This window comes from Camelus bactrianus, chromosome X, assembly GCF_048773025.1.
Source record: "Camelus bactrianus isolate YW-2024 breed Bactrian camel chromosome X, ASM4877302v1, whole genome shotgun sequence".
NCBI classification, from domain to species: Eukaryota; Metazoa; Chordata; class Mammalia; order Artiodactyla; family Camelidae; genus Camelus; species Camelus bactrianus.
The window spans coordinates 39,223,708-39,240,284 of NC_133575.1; the positions used below are offsets into that span (position 1 = coordinate 39,223,708).

Consider the following 16,577-nt stretch of genomic DNA (forward strand, 5'->3'; position numbering starts at 1 on the left):
TAACATCAATATTTATGATTTTTTAAGCAAAAAGGCATAATTTTCTTGCTTCCCAATGTGGTAAAACACAAACAGAAAAAGTTTGACTTGTCTAGAGAGAGTGAGTCTGGAAAAAAAAAAAGCGGAAAGAGAACTAATACTTTTTAAGGTGCTAAATCCCATGTATCTTATCTACATGCTCTTACTTCATCCTCAGAAGAACCCACTGAAAATGTGATGAGAAAACCGATTCAGATATGTTAAGGAACATGTTCAACCTTGATGTTAAACCTGACGTCCACTGCTTGTATTATCCTGCTGTTCCTAAGTCTTCTTCCCAAGGTGCCATATTCATTAATTCATCGGCTATTTATTCATCAAATACTATATTCCAGGCTCTGGAGCCACATCCTGAAATTAATGGGAAACAACACAAGGTCTTAACTTTAGGGAGCTTTACCTGTTCCTGACCAACTCTTCAAGTTTGGAAGAAGTTTAAGTCTTCTCTCCAATCTCTTGGCCTCCCACTCCATATTCTGTCATCTGCCTAATCGACGGGCATTCTCTTTGTTATATAAAGCCCTGTGGTCAACTCAAGCATGAGTCACTCAACAACGGGAAAACAAAATGATCAACTCGTCTTTTCTCTGACACAATCAACCAAATTAGTGTAGGAAAAAGCTATTAGGTCACATCCAGTCCATCCCTCTGGGAACAGAGCAAAACCACTCCTTGTATTATGCTACATTATTTCTCAACTACATTGTCCTGCCTAATTGTAAATAATGATCAGTGACTCAGTGGCAGGGTTTCCACTATTTCCTCTCAAAGGTTAGCCCACAATCCAGTAATTTTCAGTGTCAAGATGGTCTCTCTGATAGTCAGCCTAAATAGCCCTTATCTTGACTTCATCTAATTATGTTCAGATCAACGCTGATTCCAATCTATGCAATTCCTCATATGTTGTATTTATACCCTTCAAATATAGCTATATGGCTCTCATGCTCTATTCCCTCCCTTCTCCAAAAGTCAACTGGCTGACTCTTAAGCTAACATTGGCAGAGGAAACTTTGCAACCTCGTCACAACTTCTAGCCACCTCAGTATTTCCGACCCTATGCAGAGAGCACCATCTAATTTCTTACAGTTCTGGGCTCAGACTTTCCAGGTCTCTGCCTACAGACTGGGCAGTGGTGCAGGTGTTCAAAAACCACAGATTGCATTTGAACTACCTCCTTTGTCATCTACATTCCTTTAGTGTACAGTAGCACCTCTCTATTTTTCCAGCCACTTGTTTTGAAGGTAGTAGAACAGATCCAATTTCTCAAAAGAACATCTTAAAAGATTTTGTTGATCTTCCTGGGTGCAGAATTCATTCATTCACTCACATGTTTAACTTTTATTGAAAACCAGCAGGGCCATACCCTGTACAAGTCACTAGGTATACCCTGTGAATCTGACATATTCCTCTCCCTCAAGGAATTCACAGACTAATAAAGGAGATAAATAGGTCCTCTCCAACTTCTTATCCCCTGCCTCATGTTCTAAAGAATGTTGTTTATAAATACAATTCCTTATATCCCATTTACCCTTCATTGAAATTGGGACTCTGCCCCTAATGTTTTAATGAAGCCTTCTCTGCCAATGTCAAATGATAATCTAATTAGCAAACCCAATGGCCTCTATTCAATATTCGTACACCTTTAATGCAAGAGCGTTTAACACTACTGATCAATGGCTTGCTCTTTCTTGAAATCCTCCCCCTGCCCTTGGTTTCCATGACACCATTCTCCCATATGTCTCCTCCTCCACTCCTCTCCTCCATCTCTGATTGCCCCTTCTTTTTCTTTTATGCCCCTTTTCTCCTTTCACTCTCAGCTGATAATTTCCTCTCATATTTGACTTAAATAGAGAAGTTTTGAAAAGAGAACGTCCTCATCTTCCCATCACTTCATTACCAACCTACTTTGCCTTACCTCTTTTTAATATAGATGATTATCCTTATTTTTTTTTAAATAAAAGTTCAATCTTCTACGTCTGCTCTGACCTCCCAAGGACTTTGCTACTGTAATTATCCCTTCTTTTCTACACCATCCATTTCTCCCTCACTACTGGATTACCCCATTAGCAGTCAGATATTTCATATTAAATAGTCAGATATTTAATATTAAATCTCTCTTTCTTGATTCCAGTTGCCCTTCAGCTAATCCTCCACTTTTCTGTACCCCTTCACAGCTAAACATGTAGGAATTCTTATTATTTTCACTTCCCATCCGTTCATGAAACAATCCATTCAGGCTTTTGTCTCCATCCTTCCATCGTCCAGGTTGCCAATCGTTTCCATATTGCCAAAATCAATAGTCAAATCTCAGAATCAATGTCTCATTAACATTTGACACAGTTGACTACTCGTTTTTTCTTTAATCAATTTCTCCACTTGGGTTGCAGACGCCACTCTCTTTTGGTTTTCTCCCACTACACTGGTCAACTCGTCATGTCTCACCTTTTTTTTTTTTTTTTTTTGGTGCTCTTCATCTCTTCATCTGCCGAACCTTGAATTATTGGAGTATCCCAGGGCTCAGTCCGGGGACCTCTCCTCTTTCCTGTCTACACTTAATCAATTAGAGATTTCATCTAGTCTCAAAGCTTTAATTATCATAGGGTGATTCTAAAATTTAAATATTTAATATTGACTTATTTCCTGAACTTTAGATTCATCTATCTAATTTCTTGGTAAATGCTAGCATGGAGCTGCCCAGGGGACATCTCAAACTTAGCATGTACAAAACTGGGCTATTTATTTCCTATACCTTCTTACCACTCACCAAACTCGCTCCTCTTCCAGTCTTTACCCACCTCAGTAAGTAGCACCATCCAGTTATTCAGGCCAAAACCAAGGAAATTCTTATTCCTTGCCTACTCATTCCATACCACAATGCTGCCCAGCTCACACCTAAGCCATTAACAGGTCCTCCCAAACAAATTCCACATCCAACTACTTTTCACTACCTCCATTACTAAAACCCAAGCCCAACCCATAACCACCTCTAGCCTTAATTATTGCAATTAGCCTCCTAACAAATTTCCCTGCTTCCTCTCTGCCCCCTACAGTCTATTGTCCATATAGCAGCCAGAGTGTTCATCTCCAAGTTCAAAATAAATCACAGCACTGTCCTGCTTAGACCAGGTTCCCTCTTGCAATCAGAATAAATTTGAGCTCCCTACCAGTGTTTACAATGCCCTATGCGACTGTGTCCCTGACTACCTCTTCATCTCCTTTCATGCTTCTTTTTGCTTAATACACTCTAGTTTCAGCTTTCTTTCTGATCCTTGAATACATCATGTATTCTCCCATTTAAGGGCCTTTATACTTGATGTCCCTCTGCCTGGAATGTTCTTCTCCCCAGATCTTTATATGGCTGCCTCACTCTCATCATTTAATTCTTAGTTCAAATATCTTTACAGAAGACTTCCCTGAACTGGCTAAAGACTCTTCTGCCCCCATTAAACCAATTATACCCACATTCAGTCATTTTATATACTCTTACATTTTTATCTTTTTCTTTTCTTTTTAAAGTTGTGTTGCAAGTTTTTCCTCTTTCTGTATATACATACATATATATTTATTGAAGTATAGTCAGTTTACAATGTTGTGTTAATTTTTGGTGTACAGCATAATGCTTTAGTCACACATGAATATACATATATTCGTTTTCATATTCTTTTTCACCATAAGTTACAAGATATTGAATATAGTTCCCTATACTATACAGTATGAACTTGCTTGAATTAAGGTGCCCTCTGGATATATGCCCAGAAGTGGGATTGTGGGATCATATGGTAAGTCTATTTTCAGTTTTTTGAGGAATCTCCATACTGTTTTCCATAATGGCTGCACCAAACTACATTCCCACCAACAGTGAAGGAGGGTTCCTTTTTCTCCACAGCCTCTCCGGCATTTATTGTTTGTGGACTTTTGAATGATGGTCATTCTGACAGTGTGAGGTAATACCTCATTGTAGTTTTGATTTGCATTTCTCTGATAATTAGTGATATTGAGCATTTTTTTCATGTGCCTATTGATCATTGGTATGTCTTCACTGGAGAATTGCTTGTTTAGGTCTTCTGCCCAGTTTTGGATTGGGTTGTTTGTTTTTTTCTTATTAAGTCATATGAGCTGTTTATATATTCTGAAAATTAAGCCCTTGTCAATCTCATCTTCTGCAACTATTTTCTCCCATTCTGCAGGTTATTTTTTTGTTTTGCTTATGGTTTCCTTTGCTGTGCAAAAGCTTGTAAGTTTCATTAGGTCCCATTTGTTTATTTTTGCTTTTATTTCTATTGCTTGGGTAGACTGCCCTAGGAGAACATTGCTGAGATTTATGTCAGATAATGTTTTGCCTACGTTTTCTTCTAAGAGGTTTATAGTGTCTTGTCTTATGTTTACGTCTTTAAGCCATTTTGGGTTCATTTTTGTGTATGGTGTGAGGGAGTATTCTAACTTCACTGATTTACATGCTGCTGTCCAGTTTTCCCAACACCATTTGCTGAAGGGAATGTCTTTACTTCATTGTATGTTCTTGCCTCCTTTGTCAAAGATTTCTCTATAGGACTTATCACAAACTGATACTATATAATGTTTATTTGTTTGTGATTATTGTCTATTTCCACTATCCCTACTAGAGTATCAGTTTCATGATGGAAAGAACTATTTTGTCCACTGCTGTATCCCCAGTTCCTCTAGGAATACCTGGCACAGAGTATGGCCCTAGTATTTGTCTGAGGAAGGAAGGAAGAATGGAAGGAAGGACAGGAGGGAAGGAGAAAGGAAGGAAGGGAGGAAGAGTTCCTCTCACTGTGCTTAGCACTTAAATATATGTCCCCCAGGATTTTGTCCAGTCCTCTTCCCTTCCCCTCTATACTACCCTTTTTGGAAGACCTCCTCCCACCTCCCTCTATGGGTTCAATGACCATCTACCCAATTAACTCTCAGTCTGACTACTGAGTCCTTGTTTCTTTCTTATACCCAAGAATTATAGGTACAATTGCCTGTTGGACATTTTAGAAAGAGATCTTACAAATACTTCAATCTCTGCATGACCAAAACCAAGCTCATTATTTTCTTGCCTTCTGATATAATGTACATAAAATACAGAGTCAAATGCTCAGTGCCTAGTAGGCACTCAATAAATCCTAGTTCCATCTAGCCAATTAAGCAAGAAACTTTGGACTCATCTTGACTCATATTTATTTAGTGTACTGAACCTACCACCTCACTTTTCCAGTATTTGGAAGTTTGTCAACCCAACACCCCTGGGATTCTCAGCTTTTACTCCTCACTCCAGTAACCCTGATTGCCCTTGCCTGGCACACATTCATTCAATTCAGTTAGGTATTCAATGAGTATTGAGCTTGTATCCTTGCTAGGCACAATGATGTCTATACTAGAAATACAAGAATAAATAACACATGGACACTGCCCAAAATTTACAGGGGGAAACAGGTGAGTAAATAGGCTATTACAATATAGAATATGCAGTTCTAGACAGAGGAAATCAGAGGGTGTTGTTTATGGGAGGAAAACTTAATACAGTCCAGGGATGAAAGAGCTAAGGAAATTGTCTTACAAGTGGTAAAGCCTTAGTCAAGTCTTGGGTTAGCTAAGCAAAGAGTAGGAGGGAACAGTCATCATTCCAGGAAGAAAGAGCAGAATGTGAAAAGAGATATGGGAGATGATGTTATAGTTCAGTATGCAGTTGAATATGGGCATAGCATAGAGTGGAAGCTTGTGTAGAGATAAATAGGGTTATATTCTTTTTTTAACTTTTTAATTGAGGTATAGTCAGTTTACAATGTTGTGTCAATTTCTGGTGTACAGCATAATGTTTCAGTCATATATGTACATACATATATTCATTTTTATGCTCTTTTTCATTATAGGTTAATATAAGATATTGACTATAGTTTTCTGAGCTATACAGAAGAAAATTATTGTTCATGTATTTTATATATAGTAATGTGTATCTGTTAATCCCAAACTTCTAATCTATCTCTCCCCTCTCTCCCCCTGGTAATCAGTTTGTTTTCTATGTCAGTGAGTCTATTTCTGATTTATAAATAAAATTTTTATCTTTCTTAGATTCCACATATAAGCAACATCATGATATTTGTCTTTCTCTGCCTGACTTACTTCACTCAATATGATAATCACTAGGTCCATCCATGTTGCTGTAAATGGCATTATTTCATTCCTTTTCATAGCTGAGTAATATTTTATTGTATAAATACACCACATCTTGTTTATCCAGTCATCTATTGATGGACATTTAGGTTGCTTCCATGTCTTGGCTATTGTAGAAAGTGCTGCTATGAACATTAGGGTGCACATATCTTTTCAAATTAGAGTTTTCTCTAGATATATGCCAAGGAGTGGGACTGCTGGATCATATGGTAAGTCTATTTTTCATTTTTTAAGGAGGTTCTATACTGTCCTCCATAGTGGCTGCATCATTTACATTCCCACCAACAGTGTAGGAGGGTTCCTTCTTCCCCATGTCCTCTCCAGAATTTATTATTTGTAGACATTTTAATGATGGCCATTCTGACTGATGTGAAGTGATACCTCACTGCAGTTTTGATTTGGATTTTTCTAATACTTAGTGATATTGAACACCTTTTCACGTGCCTGTTGGCCATCTGAATGTCTTCTTTGGAGAAATGTCTACTTAGGTCTTCTGCCCATTTTTTAATTTTTTTTTTAAAATTTTAAGCTGTATGGCAGCCCTGGCATACTAATGCAGAAGGGAAGTAAGATAAGAACTTTAAAAAGTTCATGCTTTAAATAACTAACAGCTGCAGTCATGGAAAACAGTATGGAGGTTCATTTAAAAAACTAGAACTACCATATGATCCAGCAATTCTACTGCTGGGTATATACCTGGAAAAAAAAAGAAAAACTCTAATTTGAAAAGATACATGTATCCCAATGTTCATAGCAGCACTATTTACAATAGCCAAGACATGGAAGCTAACAAACAGGTCACTGGTAATATTGATCAGAGTCACTTAAGGAATGCAGTGGGGGGCAGAATGAGGTTCTTATGGGTTGTGCTTATGGATAGAAGATGGCAGAGTAGAAACAGCAAGTGTAGACAACTTTTCAAGGTAGTTTAGCTATGAAAGAACAGATGGTAATACCTAAAGATAAACAAAGATCTGACAAAGGTTATTTTCAAGCTGGGAGAGACCCTGAGCTGGTTTGCAGATACAGAGGATGGACAGAGGAAGGACCTAGGTCAAAGAGAAAGCTAACAGGCTGACAATATGTGAAAAATAAGGAGAGGAGGGCTCAAAGGAGCAAAATTTCTCCAGGAAGTAGAGGAGGATGACGACCAGGGCAAAGTGAAAGAATTGGGTATGTCCAAGTGAGGAGATAAACTTTGTAAATACATATCCCTGAGGTTTCAGGGACATAAGGATAGAAAAAAGTTCCTTTAGACCCATCTATACAGGGTCTTCAAGGCTGAAATGAAGTGTTGGGACTTAATTCTGGAGGCGACTGGGGCTTTTTTTTTTTTTTTTTTTTTTTTTTGAGGAAGAGAATGACATGACCCAGGCTAAGCACAATTGAGATCTCATAACTCATGAGGTTTACCCAGAGCACAATTACTGCTGATTGAAATGAATACAGAGATGTACTTTAGGGAGATTCATTTGGCAGAACTGCAGAGAATGGGTTGGAGGGCATCCAGATAAGAGGTAATGAGTCCCTGCCAGTAGTAGGAAGAAGGCAAAGGAGATAGATGAGATGGACATTAGAAATACTGCAGAAGGAGGTGAGAAAGGACCTGGGGACTGCTGGGGATAAAAGAGGGAACTGAAGAGGAGCCTACAGTTGTGAGCTTGACTTACAGGGTTGGGAAATATGCCATGGACAGAAATAGAGCTATTAGGCAGGGGGGTTGGGTGAGGGGGTAATACTTTGCAATGGGAATCGGCAGCTCAGAAAGTAGGTAAAACTGGGAAGATGAAGGCAGTACCCTGCATCTAGGAGAGAGGTGAAACACTTGGATGTGGATCAGTTCAAAAAAGAAGAGTTGGCAGAGGGAAAAGAGAAGGTAAACAATGGGATCATGAACGTACTTTGGGTGTAGGAAGAAGCTGTTTCCCTCAAGTGCAGGAAGGCTCCTTAGAGAGGGCAGAAAATGTAAGACATCCCAGAAACAGTGGGAAGAATGCTTGACCGGTAAGCAGAAGCTGCTGGTTTACTCCTGCCCCTGTTACTTCCAAGTTGTGTGAACTTAGAGCCTTTTCTTGTCCTGGGCCTCAGTTTGTTCACCTGTAAAATGGGGTTGCTGAATACAGTGATTAGAGAGAGCCCCTTTTAAGCTCTGACAGCCATTTTCCTTTTTTTTTAAATTTTATCTCCCTTATTGCCTATTATCCATACTTCTTTACTTTATTTAATTTTTGGTTGTTACTTTAGAGTTTACAGTATACACATTTAACTTGTAATCTATATTCAAATAATATTATATCACTTCACATGTAAGTGTAAGAATCTTAAAACAGTACATTTTCATTTCCCCTTGCCATCCTTTATGCTTTTATTGTCATATATTTTACTTCTATATATCTTTTCTTCATTTTCATATTCTTTTTCATTATAGGTACCTACAAGATATTGAATATTGTTCCCTGCACTATACAGCATAAACTTATTGTGTATCTATTTCATATATAGTAGTTAGTATCTGCAAATCCTGAACTCCCAATTTATCCCTCCCCTCCTCCTTTCCCCTGCTGGTAACCATAATGTCTGTGAGTTTTCTATGTCTGTGAGTCTGTTTCTGTCTTGTAAATAAGTTCATTTGTGTCTTTTTTTTTTTTTTTTTTAGTTTCCACACATGAGTGAGATCATATGGTATTTGCCTGCAGCTTGACTTTAGTGTTTGGCCAGTCCTTGGTTTGGCAGAGAGGGGTGAAAACTTTTCTGGGTCTAGGAACAACACAGAGAAGGAAAAGAGGCACACTTAAGGAAGCAGAAGTAAACCAATTTGGAGCTGGCTGTTTTTCACAACTTGTGGTATCCAACCGAATGATTATTCTGATGGGCAATTATTAAGGTACTCTACGATTGACAATAGCACCTAGTCTATGTTGTCAAAAGTGCTAGACATCACAAGGAAACGCGTACCTGCCGGTTCCCTTTCCCGTCGGATCTGAACACTGGTCTTGGTGGTCTTAAAAGGAGGAATGGTGGTACTGAAGCTATACTCACAGTCCATGTATCCACTATATAGCTTGTGGGCTAGTTTCATCAGGGTAGGGAAAAAAGGAAATTTGTGTAATGAAGTTTTAACCAATGTTGTATTCCCTGCTAAAATCAGTACTAAAGGCTAAGCACTGCCTTCCTTTTATTTACTCAGGAAAACAACAGTCATCAAAAGCCCTGTGTTTCAGGGACTTTCATATATTTGACTAAAATGCAGTTTTCATGAGGGCAAGATCTTCTTTTTAAATCTATTGTATGAATTGCTGTAGCACCAATACCTGGAATAGTGTCTAGCACATAGTTGGCACTCAATAAATATCCTTTGAATGACTTGGGGGAAATATATATATAATCTCATTTAATCCTTACAACAAACTTGCAAAAGAGGCATTAGTATTCTCATTATACCGGAGGGAAAAGAATGGCTAATGTTATGTAAAGTTGCTCAAAGTCATGCCAGGATCAAACACAATAGACTCTAAGCTCCATACGAGCAGGGAATGTGTGTGTTTTATTCTCTATGGTATCCCCAGCAGTCAGCTCAGGATCTAGACTACCTGGAGCACTCTGTGAACATCTTTTGAATGGGAGGAAGCAAGCAAGCAAACACAGAATTGGGTGAAAACAAATACTGTTCCTTGTGCCTCATACCAACAACATCATCACTCAAATTCAAAAGAATAGATGACAAACCTACAGCCAGCATAGTACTCAACGGTGAAAAACTCAAAAGCTTCCCACTAAAATCTGGGACAAGACAAGGATGCCCACTATCACCACTCCTATTCAACATAGTCCTGGAAGTCCTAGCCACAGCAGTCAGGCAAGAGAAAGAAATAAAAGGGATCCAAATTGGAAAAGAAGAGGTAAAAGTGTCACTATATGCTGATGACATGTTACTATATATAGAAAACCCTAAAAGGTCCACACAAAAGCTACTAGAGCTGATTGAAGAATTCAGCAAGGTAGCAGGTTACAAAATTAACGTTCAAAAATCAGTTGCATTTCTTTACACTAACGATAAATCAACAGAAGAAGAAAGTAAAGAAACAATCCCCTTTAAAATAGCACCCAAAGTAACAAAATATCTGGGAATAAATCTAACCAAGGAGGTGAAAGAATTATACACAGAAAACTATAAACCATTGATGAAGGAAATTAAAGAAGACTTTAAAAAATGGAAAGATATTCCATGCTCTTGGATTGGAAGAATCAATATTGTTAAAATGGTCACACTGCCCAAGGCAATCTACAGATTTAATGCAATCCCTATCCAATTCCCCAGGACATATTTCACAGAACTAGAACAAATCATAATAAAATTCATATGGAACCATCAAAGACCTAGAATTGCCAAAGCATTACTGAAGAGAAAGAAAGAGGCTGGAGGAATAACTCTCCCAGACTTCAGACAATACTATAGAGCTACAGTCATCAAGACAGCATGGTATTGGTACCAAAACAGACATATAGACCAATGGAACAGAATAGAGAGCCCAGAAATGAACCCACAAACTTTTGGTCAACTCATCTTTGACAAAGGAGGCAAGAATATACATTGGAATAAAGACAGTCTCTTCAGCAAATGGTGTTCGGAAAACTGGACAGCAGCATGTAAAACAGTGAAGCTAGAACACTCCCTTACACCATATACAAAAATCAACTCAAAATGGATTAAAGACTTAAACATAAGACAAGATACAATAAACCTCCTAGAGGAAAACACAGGAAAAACATTATCTGACATACATCTCAAAAATTTTCTCCTAGAAGAAATAAAAGCAAGAATAAACAAGTGGGACCTAATGAAACTTACAAGCTTCTGCACAGCAAAGGAAACCAGAAATAAAACAAGAAGAAAACCTACGGAATGGGAGAAAATTTTTGCAAATGAAACTGACAAAGGCTTGATCTCCAGAGTATATAAGCAGGTCATACGACTCAATAAGAAAAAAATAAACAACCCAATCCAAAAATGAGCAGAAGACCTAAACAAGCAATTCTCCAAGGAAGACATACAAATGATCAAAAAGCACATGAAAAAATGCTCAATATCACTAATTATCAGAGAAATGCAAATCAAAACTACAATGAGGTATCACCTCACACCAGTCAGAATGGCCGTCACTCAAAAATCCACAAATGACAAATGCTGGAGAGGCTGTGGAGAAAGGGGAACCCTCCTACACTGCTGGTGGGAATGCAGTTTGGTGCAGCCACTATGGAAAACAGTGTGGAGATTCCTCAAAAGACTAGGAATAGACTTACCATATGACCCAGGAATCCCACTCCTGGGCTTGTATCCAGAAGGAAATCTACTTCAGGATGACACCTGCACCCCAATGTTCATAGCAGCACTATTTACAATAGCCAAAACATGGAAACAGCCTAAATGTCCATCAACAGGTGACTGGATAAAGAAGTGGTGGTATATTTATACAATGGAATACTACTCAGCCATAAAAACCGACAACATAATGCCATTTGCAGCAACATGGATGCTCCTGGAGAATGTCATTCTAAGTGAAGTAAGCCAGAAAGAGAAAGAAAAATACCATATGAGATCGCTCATATGTGGAATCTAAAAAACAAAAACAAAAACAAACAAACAAACAAAAACAAAGCGCAAATAAAGGACAGAAATAGACTCACAGACAGAGAATACAGACTTGTGGTTACCAGCGGGGTGGAGGGTGGGAAGGGATAGACTGGGATTTCAAAATTGTAGAATAGACTACACTGTATAGCACAGGGAAATATACACAAAATGTTATGATAACTCACAGAGAAAAAAATGTGACAATGAGTGTGTACATGTCCATGAATAACTGAAAAATTGTGCTGAACACTGGAATTTGACACAACATTGTAAAATGATTATAAATCAATAAAAAATGTTAAAAAAATTCAAAAGAATAGAATCTCAAGAATTAATTAGTCTGCCTCACTTGTTTGTGGATTTAAATCTTCTGTGATATTTAATTCAGTCTCACTTATAGAGTGTGGTGGTTCTCTTTCAGTCTTTTTAACCTTTAGATAGAGTCTCAAGATCCTCTTTTTGAAGGATGCCTGATACCAAGAGTCAGCAAACTTTTTCTATAAAGGGCCAGGTAGTAAATATTGTAGGCATTGAGGGCCTTATGTTCTCCGTTGGAACTACTCAACTTTGCCATTGTGGTATAAAAGCAACACACAGATCAATGAACCTGCCTGTGTTCCAATAAAACTTTATTTACAAAAACAGGTGGCAGGCCAGATGTTGCCACAGACCATGAGTGTAGACAACTTCTCAAGGTAGCTTAGCCATGAAAGAACAAATGGTAATGTTTAAAGATAAACAGAGATCTAACAAAGATTATTTTCAAGATGGGAGAGACCTGAGCTGGTTTGCAGATACAGAGGATGGACCCAGGTCAAATAGAATGACAATACATGAAAAAAATGACCTTGACTCTTCCATCTCTTGCCTTTCCAGGACTTCTCTAACACTGTCAACTGTGGAGCTCCTCCTATCCCTGATAGATTAATACTTGATTGGACGAATACAGTTTTCCTGAGTTTTAACCCCTTCCATATAATTGTAGATGACAAGAATATATTGACAACAGAGAGAGGTCAGCTAAGGAGGTTGGAAGATAGCTTGGACAAAACCCCAAGATATGGCAGTACAGCTCCCTTTCATAATCATGTTGTTCCAAAATCTGGACCTCAAGTTTACAGGGACAAAAACCAGATTTTCTTTTTGTTTTTTGCATCAGTGTACCTAGAGTTGATTCATTAAAAACAGGCTCATAAATAACCATACTTACAAGAGACTGAATGAAATGCCAATTTAGGTGATCATGAAAAATATAATTATCAAGGGGATCAATTACTTATATTCTCTACTTCCCTACATCAGGAAGTGTTAAAAAAAATTCCCAGTCTTTCCTATGTGCCATATGATATCATAAGTGCTAGGGACACAACAATGAATACGGAGCAGCCCCTCCCCTCATGCCTCTTCTAGTCCAGGGCTAAGCACCAGCATTTTTTTTTTCCTGTAAAGGACCAAACAATAAGCAGTGTAGGCTTTTCAGGTCAGGTTCTGACAGGTTCTGTCACGACTCCTTAGTTGCACCATTGTAGTGCGAAAGCAGCTATAGATAAAGACGTAAATGAATAAGCATGGTTCTGCTCCCATAAAACTTCATTTATGGACATGGAAATGTGAGTTTCATATAATTTTCACCTGTCCTGAAATCCTATTCTTTGGTTTCTTTTCCCCAGTCATTTATTTAATTATTTTTATTTATTGAAGTATAGTCAGTTTACAATGTGGTGTCAATTTCTGGTGTACAGCATAATGTTTCAGCCATACATATACATGCACATATTCCTTTTCATATTCTTTTTCATTATAGGTTACTACAAGATATTGAATATAGTTCCTTGTGTGAATCAGAAGAAACTTGTTTATCTATTTTCCCCAACCATTTAAAAATATCTTTTAAAAAACACTTTCAGTAGGGGAGGGTATAGCTAAAAGTGGTAGAGCGCATGCACATGTTCCTGGGTTCAATTCCCAGTATTTCCTCTAAAAAGTAAATAAATAAACCTAATTACCTCCCCCCCCCAAAAAAAAAATTTAATAAAACCACTCTCAGTAGCAGGCCATACAAAAGCAGGGGGTGGGCTAGATTTAGCCCGTGGGCTGTACTTTGCCAACTCTCAGTCTAGTCTAACGGGGAAGATACATAGAGACACAGATTATTTCAATACAATGTGATCAAAGCTACTAGAGTCCTGTAGGAGCCAGAGAAAGTCCACCTAACTCAACCCAAGGCATCAGAGAAAGTATCTTAGAAACAACACCAGAGCTGAATCTTAAAGGTTAATATGAAGGCATTAACTAAGGGGAAGTATGTTCCAAGTAGAAAGCAGAGAATGCAGTAGAATCAGAGTCACAGAGCTGATAAATAGCATGAAATTCTTGGGGAAAGGTATTGCTGTAGCATAAAAGCCAAGATAAGAAGTGCCAGATGAAGTTGCAGGTATGCGTAGGGATGAAGATATAAGATGTCTTTTATCTACCATGCCTCTGAGTAATGAAGGCCCCAGACAAGTTTCCAGCAGGAGATTAATATAATTGAATTTGTATTTTAGATTTGTTTCTGTAGCAACACCTTGGCAGACAGATCTGAGACAGCCGAGAGGGCTACTGAAATAGTCCAGGCGAGAGATGATGAGGGCTGGAACTGGGGCAATAGTGGTGGGAATGGAGGGATGAAGAGAAATTCTGGAAGTGTTTGAGAGGTAACAATCAACATGACTTAGTGAGGGAGAACAAGGAATCAGAAGTGACTCAGGTCTCTCCCAGTTGGATGGTGAAGTGGATGAAAGTACCACCAACCACTATTGGAAGGGGAGAGAGTTTTGTAAGCAAAATAATGAATTTATCTTTATACACAGTGCATTTCAATTTTCTGTTGGGTTTTCCTGCAGAGATTTTTACCAGGCTGCTGTGCATATGAGCTCTGGAGAAAGATCAGAACTAGAGATGTAATTGTGAGCACAGAGGTGGTAGTCAAAACCATGAATGAATGCAGTTGTTCAGATTAAATGAGCAGAATAAGGAGAGTCATGGTCAATGGTGATCAAAAGGTGACTGACAGAATAAGAGAACAAGATATTTTCAGCCTTAATGATATGTAAGAGTGGCTGGAAAGAGAATGGGGTATGAGAAAGCTAGAAGAAGAAAAGGTTGTTATCAGAGAGTTGAATTCAGTCTTTCTCAACTGATTCATGAGAATTAAGATGGGAATTGAGCCCTAAGGCCTCAAGACAGGTGTTCTCAAACTGTAACCTTTTCACCCAGAAAGCCTGTTAAAACATTGCTGGGGGCCACACCCAGAGTTTTGATTCCATAGGTCTACAGTAGCACCCTTGATCTGCATTTCTAGCAAGTTCCTAAGTGATGTTCATCAGTGAGAATCACAGCCCTAAAGTATCCATTGTTTGTAATGAATTAACTTCTGTCTTATGCATCTAGCATACTCTGAGTTATGTGTCATCCTTGGGAAAAATTGAGGTAATAGTCACTCAATTTATTTTCTTTGTTCTATGATTCAAATAAGGAACTCTGATGGAGAAAGACTGGAAGGTGTCAGGCTTTCATGACTGAATCACTAGACTCTAGCATAGGTTAGACATTCGATAAATATTTGTTTACTGGAAGGTTAGAATGTCCATGGTACAGTCAGGGGAGTGAGCAGCTGATCTGGAAGGGTTTATCTCTGAAGTCAAGATCAAGGACCCATAAGACAAAAGTTTGTGTTCCTCTGCGAGGACCTTGAAATCTTTCAGTATGACAGTAGGAACTGGGGTAGAGAAGACAATGGTGAAGCAGGTGCCAAAGTATAAAATGGGAGTGGGAGAATGACTTGGAGGCTGACGGATGACATTGATAAGGGAATGAAAATGGTAAAACCCACTTGCTTGAATTTCAGAAGGGATTTTTGCATGAGTATGGAGGAACAACAGTTTGGAAGTTATCTTCGAACAGCATGCCTAAACCAGGACATGTGTATATCCTATCCATTAATTACATTGTGTCTTGCTTTTTTATCATTATAGCAGTGATCTAAGAGTTTACCTGCCTGAGCAAAAATAATGTCTACACATTTTCCCTTTCTGTACAGTTTTGTAATTCCCACCATATGCATTCTCTTTCTTTCATACATATTTCCTATTAAGATCATTCCTGAGAATTGTATGTGTCTGGTTGCTATTGTGAATGAGATATATTTCTTCTTAGAGCTCCCAATGGTGACCGTGGCCTAGTGTGTGTTAGTTTTAAATTAAAGTTGTGCTTCTTTGACTTATCCTTTGAAGTGATTGTAACACCTTAACAACTTCTTCACTAATGTTAAATAAAATCTTTAACATATGTTCATTTTTATATCGGTATGAGAGTTAAGATTTTTGCCTTTTTAACAATTATCTTTTAACAATTGCAGTGAATTATTGCCCAACATTACTGAAGGAGATCGGATAGAATTTCATATAGGTTTTGCATCTAAGTCCACAAATTGGATAGAATATTCTTTTTGGAGCAATTTGTCAGGCATTGGTATCAGAGCAATGCTAGCTTCAAAAACAATGTGAATAACTCTGCAAGATTTTCAATTTTATACCACTGTTATAGAATTGAATTTGGCTATGCCTAGAAAGTTCCTTGAAAGAACTCACTGATAAAAACATCTAGCCTTAAAGGATTTTTGGAATTTTCTCTTTGATAATTGTTTCCAATGTTTCTACAATTACAGATCCATTTAGTTTTCAAC

At 38.1% G+C, this 16,577-nt stretch overlaps 1 protein-coding gene and 1 non-coding gene across 3 annotated transcripts in view; one reads left to right on the top strand and one right to left on the bottom strand.

Annotated features, from left to right (window-relative positions):
* Positions 1-16,577, bottom strand: part of SHROOM4 (shroom family member 4) — a 201,609-nt gene that overhangs the window by 83,748 nt on the left and 101,284 nt on the right. The gene's annotated exons all lie outside the window — the stretch shown is intronic.
* Positions 9,173-9,303, top strand: LOC123619489 (small nucleolar RNA SNORA61). The gene has a single exon (XR_006728104.1). It is a non-coding gene; the product is annotated as a small nucleolar RNA SNORA61 (small nucleolar RNA).